Genomic DNA, 21,052 nt, shown 5'->3' with positions numbered 1-21,052 from the left:
GTATCTTGTAACCTTGGCATGTGTACATATGTAAATAAATTTTTTCTAAACATCGTACTTATCTGTTTTTTCAGCAGCGTCTCCTTCCGCGGACGCTGTTGTCGCTGCGGCGCGCGTCTTTTCTTTTCCTCTGTCTTCTGACCTCTTCATTCTCCTCTATCTTAATTAGGCTAATTGATTAATTAAGCAATTAACTAAACTCAGTCCCACTTAGTTGGAGCATCACTATACGATCCGTTTGATTGGTTGCATGGTTACTAGCCAAAGTAGAATTGGCCCCATTTGAAATTCGCGCACTGTGACGTCACGAGCGTTTCGACCAATTGAAAAGCGTGACATTTTCTGTCGACAACTCCTGCTTACAACGATGAGGCATTAAAGGCTTCCGCCTTAAAAATGGCTGAGGCTTAACTTGGTTAAGCCTGGAGAATGCGAAGCATCATCGTGTCGCGTAATTTGGAGGCGCACAACCACAGCGACGGCGCGAGGTGGGCCCCCGTTTCTCCACTGCCGTGACGTCATCGTGTCACGTGGTGTGACGTCATGTATCACGTGATTTGGAGGCGCACAACCACAGCGACGGCGCGAGGTGGGCCCCCATTTCTCTACTGTCATGACGTCATCGTGTCACGTGGTGTGACGTCATGTATCACGTGATTTGGAGGCGTACAACCACAGCGACGGCGCGAGGTGGGCCCCCGTTTCTCTACTGTCGTGGCGTCATCGTGTCACGTGGTGTGACGTCATGTATCACGTGATTTGGAGGCGCATAACCACGGTGAAGGGCTGAAGTGGTAGCTAAAGTAGTATGCTTCGCATAAAACAGCGCTTCGCCGTCCGCCTGGCGGCCGAGGCTGGACACTTCTGCTCCTAACGGGGTCGGATGTCCTCTGGCCGCGGTGCGACAGACTGTCTCCACGGACGCCTGCGTGCGGACCCGGAGGTGGCTGCCGAGCCATATTCGGCGGAAATAAATGTTCTTCCTCCTCAAGAGACCTCCATTACGGCACGCCTTCCTCTCTTTCGTCTTTCGCTCCCACCTTCTTCCCTTCCCTTACGGCGCTGTTCAGGTGTCCACCGAGATATGTGAGATAGATACTGCGCCATTTCCTTTCCCTCAAAACCAACCAATTTTATACTGTGCGATGTCGATTCACATCAAAGATTTTTCTTTGTGTGTGTAATAAAGTTGTTTAAATCCATCCATCCCCAGGTGTGGAAATTGTTCCGGAGCCCTCAACAACGGCATCTCTTTCTCCCTTTCTTCTTTCACTCCCTTCTTCCGCCCTTCCATAATGACGCAGTTCGGGTGTCCACCGAGATGTGGCACAATTACTGCACCATTTCCTTAAATTGGTAAATTGGTTTTTGAGGAAAGGAAATGGCACAGTATCTGTCTCACATATCTCGGCGGACACCTGAACCGCGCCGTAAGAGAAGGAAGGAAGGTGAGAGTGAAAGAAGAAAGAGAGAAAGAGGTGCCGTAGTGGAGGTCTCCGGAATAATTTCGACCACCTGGGGACCTTTAACGTGCACTGACATCGCACAGCACACGGGCGCCTCTTGCGTTTCGCCTCCAGCGAAACGCGGCCGCCGCGGTCGGGTTGGAACCCGGGTACTCCGGCTCGGTAGACGAGCGCTTTACCACTGAGCCACCGCGGCGGGTCCATTTCTTTTCTCAAAAAACAATTTTCCTCCACTGGGTGCCCTCTTCCTCATTTCAGGCCCTCCTTTGCCCTTTCTTTCCAAGTTTTTTTTCTTCAGTTTTTGGAGACTTACTGCGCTTTAAATGCCCCAAAAGCAATGTTTCTTGAGATTCTTCTCAGAATTACATATTTTCTCTGATTCATCGTCGTGTTAAGAATAATATCATTGGGCGAAATCAGGAACGAATTGCGAAGATTGCTTATAGGGGGCGTCAGTAAAATATGGAATAATAGAGAGGACATGGGTTGCAGGTGCAATACATGGTTATACGCGTGTTTTTTGATATGGGATTGAGGCACCGGTGCTTCCCAACTTAGGCTCTAACACAGTCTATAAGTGCTAACCTAGACGTCTGTTTGTTTTTTCGCGCCTTAGCGGGCATAGGTTTTTATATGTCACTGTTCTTTTCGAGGGACGGGTGTCCCCAAGATAACTCAAGTCAATAAGTCTGCTATGTCGCACCAAACTGGGGACGGTGTAATCTATTTTGTGCGCCGTTGGTGTAAAAAAATCGCCCACGTTTACCTTACTTCCTAATGTGAAATTTGAGCGCTGCTCATCAGCTGTTCCAGCTTTTCGATATAGATTAAGGCAAATAATTCCAGCAAGACATGTGCAATTACGAGAGAGAGAGAGAGAAAACTTTATTTACAAAGGAATTCGGGGCACGCCCCAGGGTCCCCGCACGACCCCACTTCACTCAAGTGTTTATGTTCCTGAGGTCCATAACACTGGCAGCACGGCCGGTGGCGATGGTCTGCACGGCCGGGTCCTCCGAGCGCAGCAGGGTCTCCCAGTCCTCCCAGGTCTTGAGGTTCTCTAGGTCCCGCGGGGGAGGGTCCGCCGGGCAGAGGGAAAGGATGTGGAGGGAAGAGGCGAAGGGTTCTGGGCATAGGGTACATGCAGGAGTGGGGAAGGAGGGATGATAGTGGGTTAGGGTAAGGGGCGAGGGGAGAGTATGTGTTTGTAATCTGCGCCAGAGTGTTGCGTGTCTGTTATCTAGGGAGGGGTGGGGCGGGGGGTAGAGCTTGCGAGAGGCTCTGTGTGCCTGGGTTAGCTCACTGAATGAGTGAGCTAACCCAGCTCACACATCAGCTCAGCTTGTTATTTTTCACACATCTTTCTTTCTTCAAGAAACACTCCACTAACAGATAACAAGCAACACTCTGGCGCAGACTACAGACACACACTCACCGCTCACCCAAGCCCACTATCATCCCTCCTTCGCCACTCCGGCATGCGCCCTTCTTCCCTCCACATCCTTTCCCTCTGCTCGGCGGACCCTCCCCCACGGGACCTAGGCCTGGGAGGACTGGGAGACCCTGCTGCGCTCGGAGGACCCTGCCGTGCAGAACATCGCCACCGGCCGTGCTGCCAGTGTTATGGACCTTAGGAACATAAACACTTGAGTGCAGTGGGGTCGTGGGGGGACCCTGGGGCGTACCCCGAATTCCTTTGTAAATAAAGTTTTTTCTCTCTCTCTCTCCATTAACAGTTCTTGACTGTCATGAAGCAAACTTTGTGGTCGGAGAAATAGATAAATATATGCTCGACTTGATGCACCAATGCCTGGTTCTCAAAGACGAGGTCTGTGCAAGTATTTGGCGAGGTTGTCACAGCCGTGCGAGGCGTTACGAGCGAGAGGAACGGGATATTCTTCCGCATTTTTTTGAACCAATGCCGGAGGTATGCTTCACCACCATTCATCCAAAAACGGCGGAAACGAAAATTGGTTTTTGAGGAGAAGAAATGACGCAGTAACTGTTCACATATATCGGTGGGCGCCCGAACAGCGCCGTAAAGGAAGGAATAAAGGAGGGAGTGAAAGAAGAAACGAATAGACAACGATATGGCGCCTGTATCGTCGTTCTGTCTCGTCTCGTGTTTTTTTTTGTAGCGCCTTATTTCTTGAAGGCTCCGGCGTCTGCTAGTGTGTTTGTAAACGCAGCGAGCTTTCGGTCGGTCAATGACCTCACAGGTTTCTTTCGAGGTGTAAACTTGAATTAAGGTGTAAAGCTTTTTGTAGCGAAAACTACATTGCAGTGCACTGCACGGGCTCGGGCCGGGCCGGGACGTGATTTATATTGCCGGGCCTGGGCCGGGCTCGGGCTTAAAGCTGCGGGCCCGAGTCGGGCTTGGGTCCGTACAGAAACGGCTGGTGTCCGACTTTTCATTCGCTATTGCAGAGTGAAGTGCACAACTGCGGCATTGAAGCAGCGACACGGATGAGCTATGGGTTATAGTACGCGCCGAGAAAAAAAAAAAAACTAAGCTTTATTCATTGACTTATTTTCTTATTTACACGCCGCGGTGCAGTACGAGTAAAATTCAACCGGCCTTAATTGGCCATTGATCGTTCGTCATCCCAAAACACACCTATACACTACTAGAAATGCATTCGGGAAGAACATATCAGTTTAGGACGCTTATAGTCTTTAAGCACATACTGTGAAATACTCAAGCCTTTTAGCTTTTCGTTTCTGCTGAAAGGCGACCATTTCGGCTATGAGCTCAACCTGTGAGATCGCGTTAGCTAAAAAAAATGTCATCCCACTGCTTGCTAGGCAGCTTTAATATTTATACTTCGCGGGCGGCAAAATATAACTGATTAAAATCATGGGGAACGCAAAGTAGACTACTACGAGTGTATGCAGGCCTTTTTATATGGCTCTCGGTACTTTCGAGTTTATCTTTGCCCACCTACACGAGATCACTGTCCAAAAGACGGGCCTGGCGAGCACTACTCTTCATCACTTCCTTCTGGGTTAAAAAGAACAAACTTTCTGAAAGCCAAACTGCGGTTTCAGTGTCGGCCAGTTTCTTATCGGTGTAGTAGCGGTCTACTTGCTCAGAGTGTTACTGTGAAACGGGCCGGGCCGGGCCCGGGCTGGGCTTCACTCCGGGATTCACGGGCCGGGCTCGCTAGAGCGATAATTTAGCGGGCCCGGGCCGGGCCCGGGCTTGAAGCCGCGGGCCTGGGCCGGGCTCGGGCTTCAGGTCTCGGGCCCGGCCCGGGCTCGGGCCTCAGATTGAGGCCTGTGCAGTGCTCTACTACATTGGCCACGAACTTGCGATTTCGCTGTGGCGGTGCTCCGAGGAGGCAGAGACCGACCTTGAGCCGTTGCCTAGCAACCGCCGCAGCTGGCGGACGCCGCTAGCGCGAAGCGCCATGACGTCACACCGCGCGCCTCGCCGCGGAGCCGCCGCCGCCATTTGGTATGACGTCACAACGCTTGCCTCGTCGTTGCGCTCGCTTTCGCTACGTATATCCTGGCATAGCCGAGCTAAGCCACTGCCAGTTTTTGAATGCAAACAATATCTACGACATGACGGAATTTATGATCAAAATGGGGGCGAAGTAGCGTCGCCGTCTGCCGCAGGCCGACGACAAAGGAGCCGCGGCAAAAGAAACAACGAGGGAATCATAAACTTACTGTATTGTTTCACTCCAAAGAGCATATACGCATCAAGAAAGCAGCCTTTTATAGATAATTTACGACAAGAACAAAAACATGTGTGACGTAAATAGTCACGCAGAAAGATCGTAACAAGATTTTACTTAGGACAAAAAAACGACTTGAATCCATGCAAAGTTTTCGCCGTTCTTGCCCCCAATGTCTGATCGGAAAGCGGCAAAGTTTGGTCCCCGGCGAATTTCTACAAGTGCTGTTGCAGCCATTAGCACATCGGTTTCGTTACTCTTTTCAGGCCTCATAGGTGCCTCAACGAAATTCTGCGACAACCGCAAGATGTCCCATCGCAGTCGCCTTCCGCCTCAGGACGCTCGCGCCGCCGCTAGAGGCACGCGCGTCGCTGCGGAGTTTGTAGCACAGGGTGTATATGAGACCCACAGTTCCTATGATAGCAGTCGCTTTTAGATTAGTTAGTGACAGTCCATCAATCTATAGAGTAACTTCACTTTTTTGTAGGTGTCCCTTGAAGCTAGCTATTAGCGAATAATGGGAGAGGCGTAGGTTAAAATCAAAACTGTATTTCTGACGGCAGAGCTCGGCGATTATGAACGGAGATTGGAAATTGGAAGTGGGCTTTGAGGAAGGGAAATGGAGCAGTAACTGTTTAACGTATCACACCCTAATCGCGCCAGAAGGAAGAGATAAATGAGGTAGTGAAAGAAGAAAGGAAGTAAGAGGTGCTGTAGTGGAGGGCTCCGGAATAATTTCTACTAGTTGGGGATTTTCAACGCGCACTGACATCGCACAGCGTACGGGTGCTTCTTCCGTCCAAAAACCTTTTTGGTCACTATAACATCTCTTACCGCGCCACAAGTCGCCTCTTCAAGTGGCGACGCCCAATGTGTGGACGAGAAAACGTCTGAAGAGTGTTGACACTAGTGTTGACATGTTCGGAAAACTCGAGTTCCGCGAAGCTTGACGAAAAATACCTCTTCCTCTGGCTTAATGCGTCATCGTCGGAAGACGCCTGTTGCGAAAGGTTATTGGAGAGTACATATCCGCCTTCGCACGGCTACGCGATATCTGGCCTTCGCATCCTAAGCCAGGACCTTTTGAGTTTCGTCGTAATGTTTCTAGCACAGCGTCGGAGGTGCTTGCAGCTATCTGCTCAGAGAGGGTTTGAGACAGAACGCCGCCCTGATAACACAGCTATAAATATGTATACATAGTGCGTCCTTATCAGCAAGCTCCAGTTCGTCCGAGGTTCTACGAAGCGTTTGCAGCGCGGCTTGAAACTAAAAACGAGTGCAATATAAGAATCAGTCTGTCTGCTTTCACTCCCACCTTGCTCCCTTCCATTACGGCGCAGTTGAGGTGTCCACCGAGATGTGAGACATATTCATTTCATTTCATGCGTCATTTCATTTCCTGAATAACCAGTTATTGTTATTATAAGAATGTCCGATTGGCTGTAAAAGTAGTGAGTGTATTTCGGCGCCTGACAGCAGGTACTGTTAATATACACGGGAACCAGCTTAATTCACGTCCTCGATTAGTGTTTCTTCGCGTCCGAGAGCAGGTACAGTTAATTAATGAATATGCACAATAATTTTTGACCCTAAGGTGCCATTTTGACGTACACGACCAGTTTTTGCAATTCTCTCCCATAGATATGCTGCCGGGAATCGAACCCGAAATCTAGAGGAACATTCATGGAGAAAAAACACGGAGAATACACGAAAAAAAAAGGAGAAACATTCCGGTATTGTGATATCAGTGACGTTAAGGATGACAGATGCCCGAAACTAATACTCAAGCCCCGGCTACCGCATGGCTTAAGCACATAGTGGTGCTGTGCCAAGTAAAAAAAACCCGCTCGCTCGCTCACTCACTCACTCACTCACTCACTCACTCACTCACTCACTCACTCACTCACTCACTCACTCACTCACTCACTCACTCACTCACTCACTCACTCACTCACTCACTCACTCACTCACTCACTCACTCACTCACTCACTCGGTCAATCAACAAACCGAACAGTTGATCAATCAATCAATCAATCAATCAATCAATCAATCAATCAATCAATCAATCAATCAATCAATCAATCAATCAATCAATCAATTAATTCTTTTTTGCGGGTAAAAAATACATCTCTAGGAAATATAAGGCTGGGAGGTCCTGGTTCCCGCCAGCATTCGCCAATAATGCAACGGAAACCGCGGAAATTTCTTTGTACAAAAGAACTCTTACGGTAAACACGCATTCTTAATAGGATAGGAAAACTTTTAATGTCCAACAGACAGAGGGTAGCCAGAGGGCTACCCGCCTAGACGACGGCCGAAAGGTCTTGACTCTCGGCGGCGGCTTCGGTCAGTCGGACGAGTTCTAGCTGAGTCGCCGGGTCGGAGCTCAGTAGTAATGTCTCCCATTGGTCTTGCGTGTTTATACCTCGTCCCTCCCGGGGGGCATGAGGACATTCCCATAGTATGTGGTCCAAGGTGGCCCTAAGTTCGCAGTTTGCGCATTTGACTGAAAACTGCCCTGGGTCCATAAGACTACAAAGGGCCGGTTTTGGAAAGGTGTAAGTTTGTAACCGGCTCCAGTTGATGGCTTGGTATCTGGACAAGGATCTATCCGCTGGAGCAAGTCTAGCTCGCTGCAAACGATAGTGTTGTGTAATTTCTCTGTAGGTCACCATGCGATCCCTGTCTGTAAAGACCACCTCGCTCGGGTCCGCCCGGAAGGAATAGCCTCGGGCGAATGAACTCGTGGGCCGTCTCATTACCAGGCAGGGATGCATGTGCTGGTGTCCAGACTAGTGTAATATTCCGGTCTATTACATGACGGCTTAGAATTGTAGTCGTTAGAGGGGAGACCCGGCACCTGCTGAAATTTAGTATGGCAACTTTGGAGTCACTGATGATGTACAGTCTTTGTCAAAAGTAACCAGGCTCCATGGTTTGCTTCTCATTCGTGTAACAGAGCCCTCACGGCTTCTCTAAAAATCAAAAAGTTATTTGAAGCTGAGAACAGGATGGTTCTTCTTACCATCAAGGGCGTCCGCAGAATTTTTTGCAGGGGGGGGCCCCGTTGGTGCCCCGGGGGGGGGGGGGGGGGGGGGGTATGTTCGTAGCAAAAAGGCGCTATTTGTGGAGTAAATTTATTTATTTATATATAAATAAAAATTAAACAAAATGCACACATGAAAGAAAAATTACAAACAGCAAATTAAAGCGCGGCTAGGAGAGGTACATTGGAGTTTATCAACGAAGAAACAACTAAAATTAATAAAAAATGCAAAAAGATGCTATATCACTTCGTGGAGAAGAGTGCTTAGTCTTCCTGCATACAGGTTCTCGACTCACCCGGATTGATGACCAGCACACAGCACAATATGTTCGCAAACACGCAACTACAGTCACTCAGTCAGTCTTCCTTGAACAGCAACTGTAGGCGCCTCGGATTTTTCTGGGCGAATTGCGTAATTACACGTGTGATAAATTCACTTCTGTGCTTCATTACACGCTCTAGGTGCACACTCATCATACACATTGATTGGAAAAACTGTTGAACGCGTACGTTGAAAACAAAAGATGACTATATATACAACGAAAACTTATTTACAAGATAAATGCACGCTTGCAGCTTCATACACCTCGCTCCATCTTGCTTGCGCATCCGCACAGTCGAGCAACCCCACACACACTGCTCGCCGCTCGTCGTTTTCTCGTCCGCTGTCTTGGTTGTTCTCAGCTTCGCTGACAACCGGCCACTAAAAACACCCAAGCACAAACACAGAGGCGCGCACACGTGCGAGGGCTTACTTGCCACAGTATCCCCGAATGCGCACTTTGGGGGTGAAAGGAACGCCGTGCAACTTCCGAGGGGAAGGGACACTCGCCACTCCGGTCGGAAAATTTGTTTTTGTGTTTTTATGGGGTTCAGAGCCCCAAAACGACTCAGGCTATGAGGGATGGAGTAGTACAGAGTTCCGGGTAATGTCGACCACCTGGGTCTCTTTACCATGCACTGACACGCACAGTACATGGGCGCTGTTGTGATTTGAGGCCCAGCCAGAGGTGACAGGCGAGCCAGGCAGGCGCCATCGGGCTGCGTTGACCAAAGGCGCTGGTTTTCGCAGAAGACGCAAAGAACGCTGGTGTGGGGGCGCCTTGGGAGACTGCGTCGCCGTGAACAAAAGCAGCTAATCCCCTTTGCCGGAGATTCTGAAAGCGGCGCTTCTACCGAACTGCGCTACCCGTGGATCGGAGGAGACAGCGAGCGGCGGCGGCGCCAACTCATCGCCCGCTTGCCCCTGAGCAGCCCGACAAAGCAGGGGTGGACACGGCTGATTTGTCCTTCCCTCCTTAAGAATTCATCGGTGACCGGCGTAACGATAGGCGAAAACAAGATGCCCCGTGCACTGTCTGCCTCCGTGTCGCTATCTCTCTAGAGATCAAAGAAACAGACACCCATCTCAAGGCGGCTCGAAACACATGCTCGCCGGTGCCGCTGTATGTCTGGAACAGGTCGCCCTTCAGTAGAGCTAACGATGGCGTGGTTTGAAAACGGCGGAACGACGCACGCCCGGACGCGGCATTTCGCAGATGTGACCATGCGGGGCTGCTTTTACCCTTTTGACTGAGCGCACCACCGCCCCTGGCGTGCGGCCATCACTCACGGTTCGAGTGAGTGATTTTCCAGGGGGGTGCAACCGCCCCCCCTTGCCCCCCCCCCTCCGGACGCCCATGCTTACCATACAGAGATTTAGAGCTTGAGGGCTGGCGTAATAGCTTTACTATACGACTGAAAAGAAAAACGTGCAGCCTGGTTGCTTTTGACAAAGATTGTACCTCGCTTTTGTGCCTACTCAAGCAAGTGCTATGGCAGCTTATTCTGCAGTCTCTGGGTTACCCGAGAGTATGGAGGCACTTATTTTGAGGACTTGTTTATTATTGGCGCGAAATTCGTGCGAATCATTCGTCAGCGCAGTATATTTCTCCGAGAAACATTCCACATTCCGGCCTGGCACGACTTCAGTGAAACCAGCAAAAACACATTCCGGGCCCAAAGCGAAGAAGGCAAGCAGAGAACGCAGGTAGTACGTGCCTATCCGCCAGACGCGGCTCCTGCATGCGTCACACACCATCTAGAGTCAGCGCGAGAGAATGCAGGGGATATTGTTTGCGCCGCACTGACGTTTCCTCCGTTTTGTGCTTGGCGGTAAGGGCGGAAACAGGGGACATAAATCAAGCGAAGCACTCTGGCGATAAGAACTATCGATATTGCGGGCGCCCTAGGCCGGGCCCAAAGAAGCAAACATTTTTATCTACCTCAACGTTACAATGGCAAAGTTATGAGACCGCAGACTTTTTAAATGTTGCTGGCGCGTTACGCTTGGGGCTTGCCGCTGTGACGCTGGAGACACGTAGATTAGATATACAGACAACTTGGTGCCCTGCTTCTCGTCGCACAACATGGCGGCCTTCGTGACGTCACGGGCAGCCATGGTGAAGTTTGTTTTACAGGCCTTAATAGATTATTCGCAAGCTGTCGAAATCATCGCTACTACAGAGGACAAGCGGGACTAAATGTCACAGCAAATTTCAGTGAGGAATATTCACAAGAAGTATTTCAACATGTTGGAAGAAATGCGAAGTCATCCGCGATGAACATCCGGCCTTTGGTGAAAGCTGACCCGCTGTTTAAGAACGGCGGCACAAGGGCACGGGCCACTTAGTTTTTCTGAATTCTATGAAGTCTCGGCACAGTATTACTACAGAGACAGCTAACACAAACAACCAGCCCTAGTCCTGTTCTTCGCGCGTCAACGCCAAAACCAAAGATACAGGACATTTGGAAGGCACCTGTGTATGAATGTGAGCGCTATGTATCCGATGTGCCCAACCATAGGAAACCTCCCTACATTTGAGAACCTATTACAGCTTTGTAATATAAAGAACCTTTTAGCATGCAGCGGTTACAAAAGCATAAATAATACATTGTGCAATTTGGGTGCGCCGACAGCTATGTGGATAAAACCGCTTCTCTGTAACGTTATCGAGTCAAAGGAGTTCAAAGTTCAAAGAAGTTGGATAGATGACTGCATGGTAGCAGACATGTAAAGCTGCAAGCTGTAAGATTAAATATTTGTCACCGTAGCCTGCGTCTCTACTAAAACTGGCCTCTTCTGGGTAAGCCATTGAGACAATCGTGCACTTCATAAATGCCTGACAACTGCGTCTTCTAGAGCACTTTAACTACACTTAAAGCTAAATGACGTTTCCGCATTGACGCACAAGGACCGAAACTGTCCTTTGTCTCATCTCAGCAACTTCGTTGTTTACGTTCTGAAGGATTCCCGGAATTAACAATTTCTCCAGCGAACAAAGCGACCGTGACGGTCCAAGCCGCGAACCGATCGGGACGCAAATTGCGCCTTACATCGGTGAACAAAGACGTCACGGCAACGACGGCAGCAACGTCGCAATACGCGCTAATACACGCGCAGAGAGTCAAGCCCACGGGAAATGAAGGATGCATCGAAGATAAGGCGAAGCGATAGCGTGCAGAACTCACCAACCGCTGCGGTTCTTGGTTGTGGTGTCGCACGGAGCCCCGATTGTCGACGTCGTCGTCCCGCTAGTCAGCAATTCCCGAACGTCCGCGCGCGTACACGAGTAACGCAAAACCAACCACGCGGCTCTGGCTTCGGAAAGAATGCCCGCTGAAACGGGATTCCGATCGGCCGTCCACTCAGTCACGCGGTGGGTATCGAAGCTCTCCGGCGGCAGCAACAGCAGCAGCGCGCTGCGGCAGTGCTTTTCGAAAGCCCTCCCCTCCGACGTCGTCTCGCAGGTGCTCGGTGGTGCCCGCCGGGGACGCAGCTGTCGCTTCGGGCGTCATCGTAAAGGCATAAAAATATAAAACAAGCGCGCGAGCGGTTTGTCGGAGATGGGAGAGAGTGGTGGGTGGGAGAGGCCAATAAACGGGAGAAAAGCGGCGGTGCTCCGGCGCACGCCGCCGCTGTATGTAACGGAAATACCTACCCCGGCTCTCTCGGCTTCGGCGCCGAGCGCTCTGAGTAGCGGCGCCGCGGCGCCGTTTGCCTGCCGAGGGTGAAAGTACGCGCGGGAGAGGAGCGCCGCCGTGAAGTGGAGCAGCGGTGCTACGATAAATGTGCGTAAGTAACAGCCTGCGTCAGCATAATATGAATAAATGAATGAATGGCTTGGCGCTGAAGGGGAGGAAGAACAGCGTCTTCTGGTCACCCAGGTGGTCGACTTGCTTGGCCTGTAAATTATTGTCGAATAAAGGTCTTCTACTGCTACTACTACTACTACTACTACTACTACTACTACTACTACTACTAATGAACGAACTATCTTGTTCGGAAGCTGCTGTTGCTAACTGCTGGCATTCAAACGCATGTATAACGATTATATATACCAAACAATGTAAGGCTGCTGTTCACATCTTTCAAGGCGAGTCATCACCGCCTACCGCTGCTGCACCCTTTTGTAGGGGAGGGGGTTTCCCCAACGCCCCCCCCCCGGTCCGTTCGCTAACGGGTGCGCCATCGTGCTGCTCCCTACTCGACCATTTCGCCACATCATTGCTTCGCAAGGAGACAGGCACCGCCTAGCCGTGGCTACGCAGCGCGTACTTGGAACAAGCCGCAAAGCGGACGTTCATCAGTCTACTCCCGCAATAGGAGCCCACCGGCCACAGTGCCATGGACGGCGTTTCGGTAGCGCACCGACAGACTACTCGAAGGCTGGGAAGGACGAAGCAGCAAGAGAACCCGGCTGCCGCGAATGCGTTCAAAGTGCGGGATTATAATCCCTCGTCCTTTTCGGTCCCGGTGCCTCCTTTCGCGCCGTCGGCACGGCGTCAGACTCATGTCGCGTTTTGATCTTTAGCGTATTTGTCTCTCGAAAAGAAAGAAACAAATAAATAAAATAAAATCAATGAATAATTAACCCGAAGAGTGATCTCTAATAATTTTTGTTCCTACTTACGTGAAAAAGTCAACCTTGTTCAATGATCGCTTTCATCATCATCATGAATAAGGGGGCCCTGGCAACAAGGCCTATTGTTAAGGAAATGGGACTATAGGAGAGGTAAACTGGAACGAAGGAGGAAGTTTGTTACAGCGGGAGGTCAGTTACGGGAGCAACGCACGACACTTATCGAGTGGTTGTGTCGTTCTTTTTTGCATGAACCACAAACTGCGCAAGATTTATTCTTGGGTGACTTGGTATATTGCGGTAGAACCATATAAAGACGCATTGAAAGATCCCCATGGAAGAGAAAGATGGTAGGGATTAAGGAAACGCTAGGGGGTAAGTTGAGAGGTTAAAATAATTAGAACACAATAAAGTTCTTGGCAAGAGTGGGATGTACGGAGCAAAGTTGTGACCCGGTTACAGCGAATGACCTAACACCTAATCTTAGAAAGTGTAATGGATACGTTACACGAATAAAACCGAAGAAATCTTGAAAATATTGGCAATGCGAAAGCAATTTGATACAGGAATTAAGCTGTTGAAAGTAGTGAAGAAATACATTTACATTGGGAAGGAATCACGGAGGATCTTGACCACAGGCAAGAAATTATCTGCTAACTAAGAATGGGGTGGAGTGCATTTCTGCGCAATTTCTGTCAAACGGTGAGCAGCAGTCAGAGCTGACTGAAGATAAGCGGCGATACTTAACTGGATCCAGTCATCACCTGCCGGGAATTGTGGGAGATGGACAAATGTAAAATTAGTCGGTACCCCTCTATATTGCGGTGTGGACCAGCTGCTAGCTAGCTTGCAGTAATTTCGCCTACAACATCTGCAGTATGGAAATGGCAGTATGCACTGCAAAACAGCGTTGACAAAAGCAGATATTTCTTCTTTTTTTTTCTCATTTATTGCAGTTATTTCACTGAATACATTAGCATTCGCTGCGCTGCACTTCAGCGTCTGTGCAAGACCTGCCGGCCTTTGTACAGTGCAACAACGTTAATTTAATGACACAGCGATAATTTTGAACGCAGAAGAGCCTTAGAGCAGGATGTCGTTGGCGTAGGTAATGCTCGTTACAACGATGGTAATAAGATGCCTGATCAGTGCATATGTTTTGGCTTCTTGCTTCAAAAACATAATGTTTGAACCTGGCTTCAAATTTTGCGCCGTCACAAATAAAAATGAGTTTAAAGTGATCAGTCGGCAGTAAACGCGTCTCTTTAATGAGGACGAGATGTTCGCTAATATCTGTGTGATGCCATCAGCTTTGTCTTCTGAGAAACGTAGTTCCCCAGATTTGTTTTTGGGTAGAAGTCGGTTTTACCCGGCTGTTAAGCAGTATGGTAGGGGTGAAATTATCAGGTAGAATCCCGTTTCATCCAAAAACAAAGGGTACCATAGTATGCATCCCAATATGCAGGTGGGTGTTTGTATAACAGTAGTGCCCGAATGAATGCAGGGGGTGGCTACTGAGTAATAAAAATAATCTAGCTTGTCAGGGACACGAGAGGGCAACAACGAAGAACAAATACACACCATGCCCTTGTTGGCACCAGTAACAGCCTTGATACGTTGTGTATGTATGATCGAAAGAGTTATTTTGCACGCCAGCTGGAGCCGCAGTCGCACAAATGAAGTGAAATAGGCAGAAATAAAAATACATAAATAAAAAGAAAGGCAGGAAGAAAAAGTAAAAGAAGAAAGAAAGAAAGAAAGAAAGAAGGAAAGAAGAGAAAAGAGGAAAGGAAGAAAGAAAGAAAGGAAGGAAGGAAGAAAGAGAGAAAGAAAGAAAGAAGGAAAGAAAGAAAGAAAGCAAAAATAAAGGAAGAAAGAAAGAAAGAAAGGAAGAAAGAAACAAAGAAAGAAAGGAAGAAGGAAAGAAAGAAAGAAAGAAAGGAAGAAAGGAAAGAAGAAAGAAAGAAAGCAAGGAAATAAATCATGCCTCACTTTCAAAGCCTTTAAAGACCGACGGGCCCCAGCGCTACGAATTCACGAAGAGTGTGTGGGATGCGAACAAGGGATGACTCACTTAATGGCCAGAATGTGCTTTCTGTCACTGAATTGTGATAAACAACATACCTGCAGAAATCTGCCCAGCGCATTTCGTGCATTTTGCGAAGAGCATATTATAGGCGTGATGAACCACCACCTGAAGCGCGTTGTATTTCTTTCAAGGTGGAAATCACGCCACCTATGCACATTTGTGAACCTTAATTGCATTTGCTCGGTTTTCGACACTAACGGCATTCGTCCGTGCATATTTTATTAGAATTTGGGCAGCGCAGCGACTCTTCGTCATCATCCCGGCATGGGATCGCTTCAGCTGCTAAAAGAAATAATACCCGACAAGTATCCGCCACAACTCCCCGTTTTCATCGAAAGAATAAAACTGCCGTCTACGATGTTCATGGCGAACAAATATTCATTCGCAAGCGATGGCGCTTCTACAGTCGGCGGCAGAAGTTTACGGGATGCATGCCTTCGAGGAAAAAAATATTGCAGCGCCGCCTAGCGCACCACTCACCTGGTATTGATATCAGCGTGCGCAGTATTGACGTTCTCTCGTACTTACAGGTATTTCAGGTGACTGGCTTGCAGTACTACGACGACATACTTTTTTTTTTTTCCCGCAAACCCGTAACCCGTAAACTCAACCCCAGGAAATCTCTACAAACAGTTGTGATTTTCATGGCTGCCAACTCGTGCCTTGTGGCGCTGAACACTCAAAACTGGCGCGGAATTTCGAATCTTCCGTACATTTACTGATTTTTTATTGCCTGACTAAAGAACAAGAGGTTACGTGGCGTCGTCTACAGACGAGATCGATACGCACCCCATCACTCTTAGATCATATTTATCCAGATTTATACAACCCAAACTGTAAACACTACGGCCAACGAGTCAACTACGATCACATCCTGTGGGACTGCAAAATAGTGCCACCTCCGGGTGATCTAGTTACCGCTTCTTCTCTCGAGCTGTGGGAGACCGTGCTGGTTAGCTCTAACCCCAGAACGCAAGTTTTGGCGGTGGAGCGGGCTGACAATGTCATCGAGGGCTGCGTACTCTCAACCACTTAACGCGACCTCTTACCAAGCTTTTTCCGGCGAATAAAATGTTTTACAATAAATTTTTATTGCCGTCGGAAATAGTTGCTGCGAGCGTAGGAAAAATTTTTGAGGTCACAATTTGCAAACATGAGAAAGAGTCGGCCATGACAATCACCGCGTCCGCGCAGAATCCTTCGGGACTCTCTAGTTTTTCCAAAAACTGTGAGTTTAAAACATCCTCACTTAGTTACGCGGTGCTTGCTACTGGCGGCCATCAGATGGTGCTAGTTGTGGATGGCCAGGAAAGCTGGGAATTTTCGCAGTCGACTGAAAATTACGCGGAAGAGTGTCGGTTGCGCACGCCAAATAACGCAGTGGAAGGGAAATTCGGTCTGCAGTGAACGAAGTGCTCAAATGCGGCACTGTCACGAACCCCCTGGCTACAGGGCCAGTAGGAAGTCGTGCAGGGCAAGCGACGTTTTTATACTACGCCATTCGGTCGGACCTGATTATCGCATAGCACGCGACCGGTTTACGCCCGGGTTGTCCTCTACGCAACAGAATGCAGAGTAGAGCGAGTTGGAATGGCACGTTCTTATACATGGTACAAATGCTAGCACGACAAGGACAGACAGCGACGAAGACAGCATCGAGCGCTTTGGCGTCTTGTTTGACGCTGTCTTGCCTCCTAGACGGGCGAGTGAGAATTGGCTTTGAGGAATGGAACGAAGCAGTAACTGTCTCACGTCTCGGTGGACACGTCAACCGGGCCGCAGAGGAAATTACGTAGGAGGAAGTGAAAGAAGGAAGAGAGAAAAAGACGCCGTAGGGGAAGAGTTAGGTGTAATTTCGTACACCTGGCACGAAATTACCCCAGTCTCTTTAGCAGTCCCGGACACTTTAACAGCCCCGCACTCTTTAACAGCCCCGGACTCTTTAACACCGGACTTTTTAACAGGGACCCGCCGCGGTGGCTCAGTGGTTACAGCGTTCGGCTGCTGACCCGAAAGACGCAGGTTCGATCCCGGCCGCGGCGGCAGAATTTAGATGGAGGCGAAATTCTAGAGTGCGATGTGCGATGTCAGTGCACGTTAAAGAACCCCAGGTGGTCGAAATTTCCGGAGCCCTCCACTACGGCATCCCTCATAGACTGAGTTGCTTTGGGACGTTAAACCCTAATAAACCAAACCTTTAACAGGGTGTTAAAGAAAGTTCCTTTAACACCCACTCACATCGCACATTACACGGGGGTCTTTTCGCGAAGCGCAGCACAGTGTCCTCTGTTCCCCGGCAAGAGAATACAAGCGACGATGAGCGGTGAAGCGTGTATGAACACAACAACAACAACAACAACAACAACAACAACAACAACAACAACAACAACAACAACAACAACAACAACAACAACAACAACAACAACAACAACATCAACAACAACAACAACAACAACAACAACAACAACAACAACAACAACAACAACAACAACAGCAACAAACCTGAACACTGCTCATGCTCTTGTCACGCCGATTCTCTTCGTCTGCTGTGACACGTGACTTGCACAAGCAGTGCTGGCAGGCTGCCTGGTGGCCTACTGCGTAGAATTCCTCTTCTTATGCCTTCTCTGTGTCGAGAGGCGACGACACAAACCGCAGCAAGGAGACGTCTGAGGCGACCGAAAACCGAAAGAGCCAGGACAGGTCTGTCCGAGGATAATTAATTGAGGGACAACCCGTTTGTTCGCAGCTGGTCCTGTGAGTGATCGTCTGTGGTTCTACAACGACCTCACAATATTATCATCGGCTTGCCTTTCTGCGGAGCAAGAGGCGTTTCCGACTTCCGACCTCACTGCTTTGCACTTGCGTGCCAGTAAATTGTTCATTCCTTTCTGGCTTATAAGAGCTGTGTTTCCGGTGAAAGTAAGCACTTCATAAAGAAAAAAAACGGCACTGCACCAATCTAGGCCAAGATCAGTTCATGCTCGATGTAGATTTAAGGCCTTGAATTTGAGTCCAGGTGCTTCGCTGTGCGTCTGAAGGGCAGCTCGCAGTCTGGGCAGGTGTTGAAGGGCTGGCGCCTACTGTTGGCCTCGGATGAAATGACACGTTTTTGCAATGGAGGAATGCCCGTCATTTTGGTGCAGGATTTTAAACAAAGGGATGCAAAGATATATCTACGGACATTGTGGGACAACATTGGTGAAACGGCGAAGCTGAGTTTTGACAGAAAAGCTCTCTTATTTGTGAACGTGGGGAAAAATTCTTAAATGGGCTTTGAAACAACTCTGAAAATATTTTGAAGAAAACTGGACAGGTTTTCTATCAGCTTTTTATGAAACGGAAGATTGGTTTATGGTTTATTAGAGTTTAACGTTCCAAAGAAATTAAGGCTATGAGGGACGCCTTAGTGAAGGGCTCCGGAAATTTCCACCACCTGGAGTTCTAGAATTTCGCCTGCATCAAATTTCGACAGCCGCGGCCGGGATCGAACCCGCGTCTTTCGGGTCAGCAGCCGAGCGCCATAACCAGTGAGCCACCGCGGCGGCTGATGAAACGGAAGAGGTTGCGCGGTGGACTGAAGGTTCTTTGTCGTCGTGTTCATCGAAAACGAACCATAGTTTCATGCGCAATGCCATAACTCAAGCGACGTCTCGCGTCAGCCCAATGCTCGATCGAGGTCGAGTGGCGCCCACGAAATGACAAATAACCCCCTCAGTGTGTCACTGACCACCCGTTTGGACGAGTTCGGGTTCTTTTTTAGCCTTCCCGATGGGTTTTTCGTCCCTATTTGCAGCCTGACAGAATACGCTGCAATCGTGTCGTCCTGCTGGTCTTTGTCCTCGTTCATCGACCTTCTACGCGAGCACAAACGGAATAAAACGCTATGCAAATGCAGGCTACACGCGCGACCTTGCGGCATACAGCCACTCCTGCAGCAGCAGGAGGTGTGTGGCGGTGTGGAGCGGCTGTCCTACTGTAAGCACCACTGACTCGTCCTTGAAAAAATAATCATGCTGACGTTTGGTGAGTTCTTCAGTAAACTTGAGGCTTTCAAGTTTCTGTGTAGTATTTGCCGTACTTTAGTGTTTTGTAGTATTGTAGGAGGAGAATCACACATGAACAGTCGTTAAGTACAGTACTTATTAACAGGTCTTGCACAGTGTTGTGCATAGCTCCGCGCGCTTCTCAAAGAGCTGCCGCGGCTATCCAGTGCATACGAAGCGGTATAGACAGCTTCTGAAAAAGAGTGCGTTTTGCAACGTAGGCGCACTGCCCGTCCAGGAGCCAAGCACACGTCCATGCACACGTCCGTCTTCTTTTGCACAACTGACGCGAGAGAGTGAACTGATAGGAGCTGAGGGAGGGCAGGATGTGACGGCGGAACAGCCGGCGAGGTCCAAGGTACGCGCCGCCCGCTCTTCCGACGGGCGCGCGCACACCCGTCTTCCGCCCAACAACACCGGTCTGCGGACTCCGTCGGTGAGGTCGGTGATACGCAGCCCTCCTCTCCTTTTCCCCTCACTTACTTTCTCTCTCTCCTTATGTGGCGGTGGAAGGGGCAGGACGAATTGAAGCGGCTGGAGCGAGAGCAGGTGGTCGTCTGACGTGACGCTGTTTTGAACCACCGTCTTCTCTAAAAGGGCGTAGTAGGCGTCACCGACTACGCGGTTTAACTCTTTTGAGCAGAGGGAGAGGACGAAGAAGTGGAGAGCGCGTTGTTCTTGTCTGGAATGTTTGCGAAGGGGAAGCTTGAAACAAAAAGTAAAAAAAAGAGCAGCGATAACGAGAAGGAAGAGAAACCTTTACGATAGCAGCACCTGGCGCTGGAGTTGGAAATATTGGACGAGGATAAGTAATCAGGGCGCTTACGAGGGCTTGATAACGGTCAAAGAGCCGCGCCCGGGAAACAAGTCTCTCCCGAATTCGCGCTGTGAAAAGAACCACCTGGCAGTTTCATACGTGGCTCTCAAGTCTAGCCAATGCAATGCAGTCCGATCGGTGTGCTCTTTCCGTAGCTGACATGCCTGATGCAGCCAGCACCTTTAGTGGCAGAAAATTTGCCGCCGTTGCTCTGAAGGGCGCTCCCTGTTTTTTGCTTGGTTCACGGGTAGCACAGAGACACAAGGAGATTGACTAATTGATTGGGTGAATGAATGAATGAATGAGCTTGTTTGAATGCGGTTTTAAACGCTGCCAGGCCCTCTACCACGTTGAACTTTAGTAGAGTGGATAAAAAAATATGTGTCGAGAAACAGCATGTGTTAAGCACGTGACAGGATGCAGTCCATATGAACGGAAACGAGTTTGATTAATACATTGTTGCTTTGAACTGCGCCCCACGTGTGAATGTCGAGGAGAGGAGGCCATCTTTAATGGCAGCTTCAACAGGTGTGGCCACGGTATATAGCTTACGCCGCTGCTTGAGTATGCTTTGAGTGCCTCCAGTTATACGTCATTAATATTTGGGCCTCTGGGGTCCTTTGATTGTCTGTATATAAAGTTTGGTATGGTTGGCAAGAACTAAATTGTTGTTGCCGTCTAGTAATCTAGCGAAATTAATCAGTTAACTGGCCATTAACAGCGTTAAAACAGTTACGTACAAGGTATAAAGTACTCTAATAGTACTGCTTCCGCGTATACTGTGAGGCAGATCAACCCACTGTGTTATAAAATATATTGCACAGACAGGGTCATGGAGAGAGACGCCTTACGAAGCTCGACGAAAACAGAGGCCCGAGGCCACCTTAGCATGACTGAAGTAAATAGAGACGAGAGTAAAAATAAAGGCTCGACGACAATCCTTTTGGTCGAGCGTCATCAGCGAAAGAGGACTCAGTAGTTCGCGGTGTTAGGCTTCTACGTC

At 49.2% G+C, this 21,052-nt stretch overlaps 2 protein-coding genes and 1 non-coding gene across 3 annotated transcripts in view; 2 read left to right on the top strand and 1 right to left on the bottom strand.

Moving 5' to 3' along the window:
• Positions 1 to 12,143, bottom strand: part of LOC149348263 (uncharacterized) — a 28,789-nt gene extending 16,646 nt beyond the window's left edge. Inside the window, exon 1 of the mRNA XM_089588039.1 lies at positions 11,707 to 12,143. The gene's annotated coding sequence lies outside the window, so the exon portion shown is untranslated. The remainder of the gene's footprint in view (positions 1 to 11,706) is intronic.
• Positions 12,144 to 17,156: 5,013 nt separating this feature from the next.
• On the top strand, positions 17,157 to 17,231 carry TRNAS-GCU (transfer RNA serine (anticodon GCU)). Its single transcript has one exon. It is a non-coding gene; the product is annotated as a tRNA-Ser (tRNA).
• Positions 17,232 to 19,590: 2,359 nt separating this feature from the next.
• Positions 19,591 to 21,052, top strand: part of LOC149348260 (gamma-aminobutyric acid receptor subunit beta-like) — an 83,710-nt gene continuing 82,248 nt past the window's right edge. Inside the window, exon 1 of the mRNA XM_089585781.1 lies at positions 19,591 to 19,673. The gene's annotated coding sequence lies outside the window, so the exon portion shown is untranslated. The remainder of the gene's footprint in view (positions 19,674 to 21,052) is intronic.

The sequence above is a fragment of the Amblyomma mixtum genome, chromosome 4 (assembly GCF_055824585.1).
Source record: "Amblyomma mixtum isolate Tamu chromosome 4, ASM5582458v1, whole genome shotgun sequence".
In the NCBI taxonomy this organism is placed as follows: domain Eukaryota; kingdom Metazoa; phylum Arthropoda; class Arachnida; order Ixodida; family Ixodidae; genus Amblyomma; species Amblyomma mixtum.
This window is presented reverse-complemented; position numbering and strand designations above follow the sequence as displayed.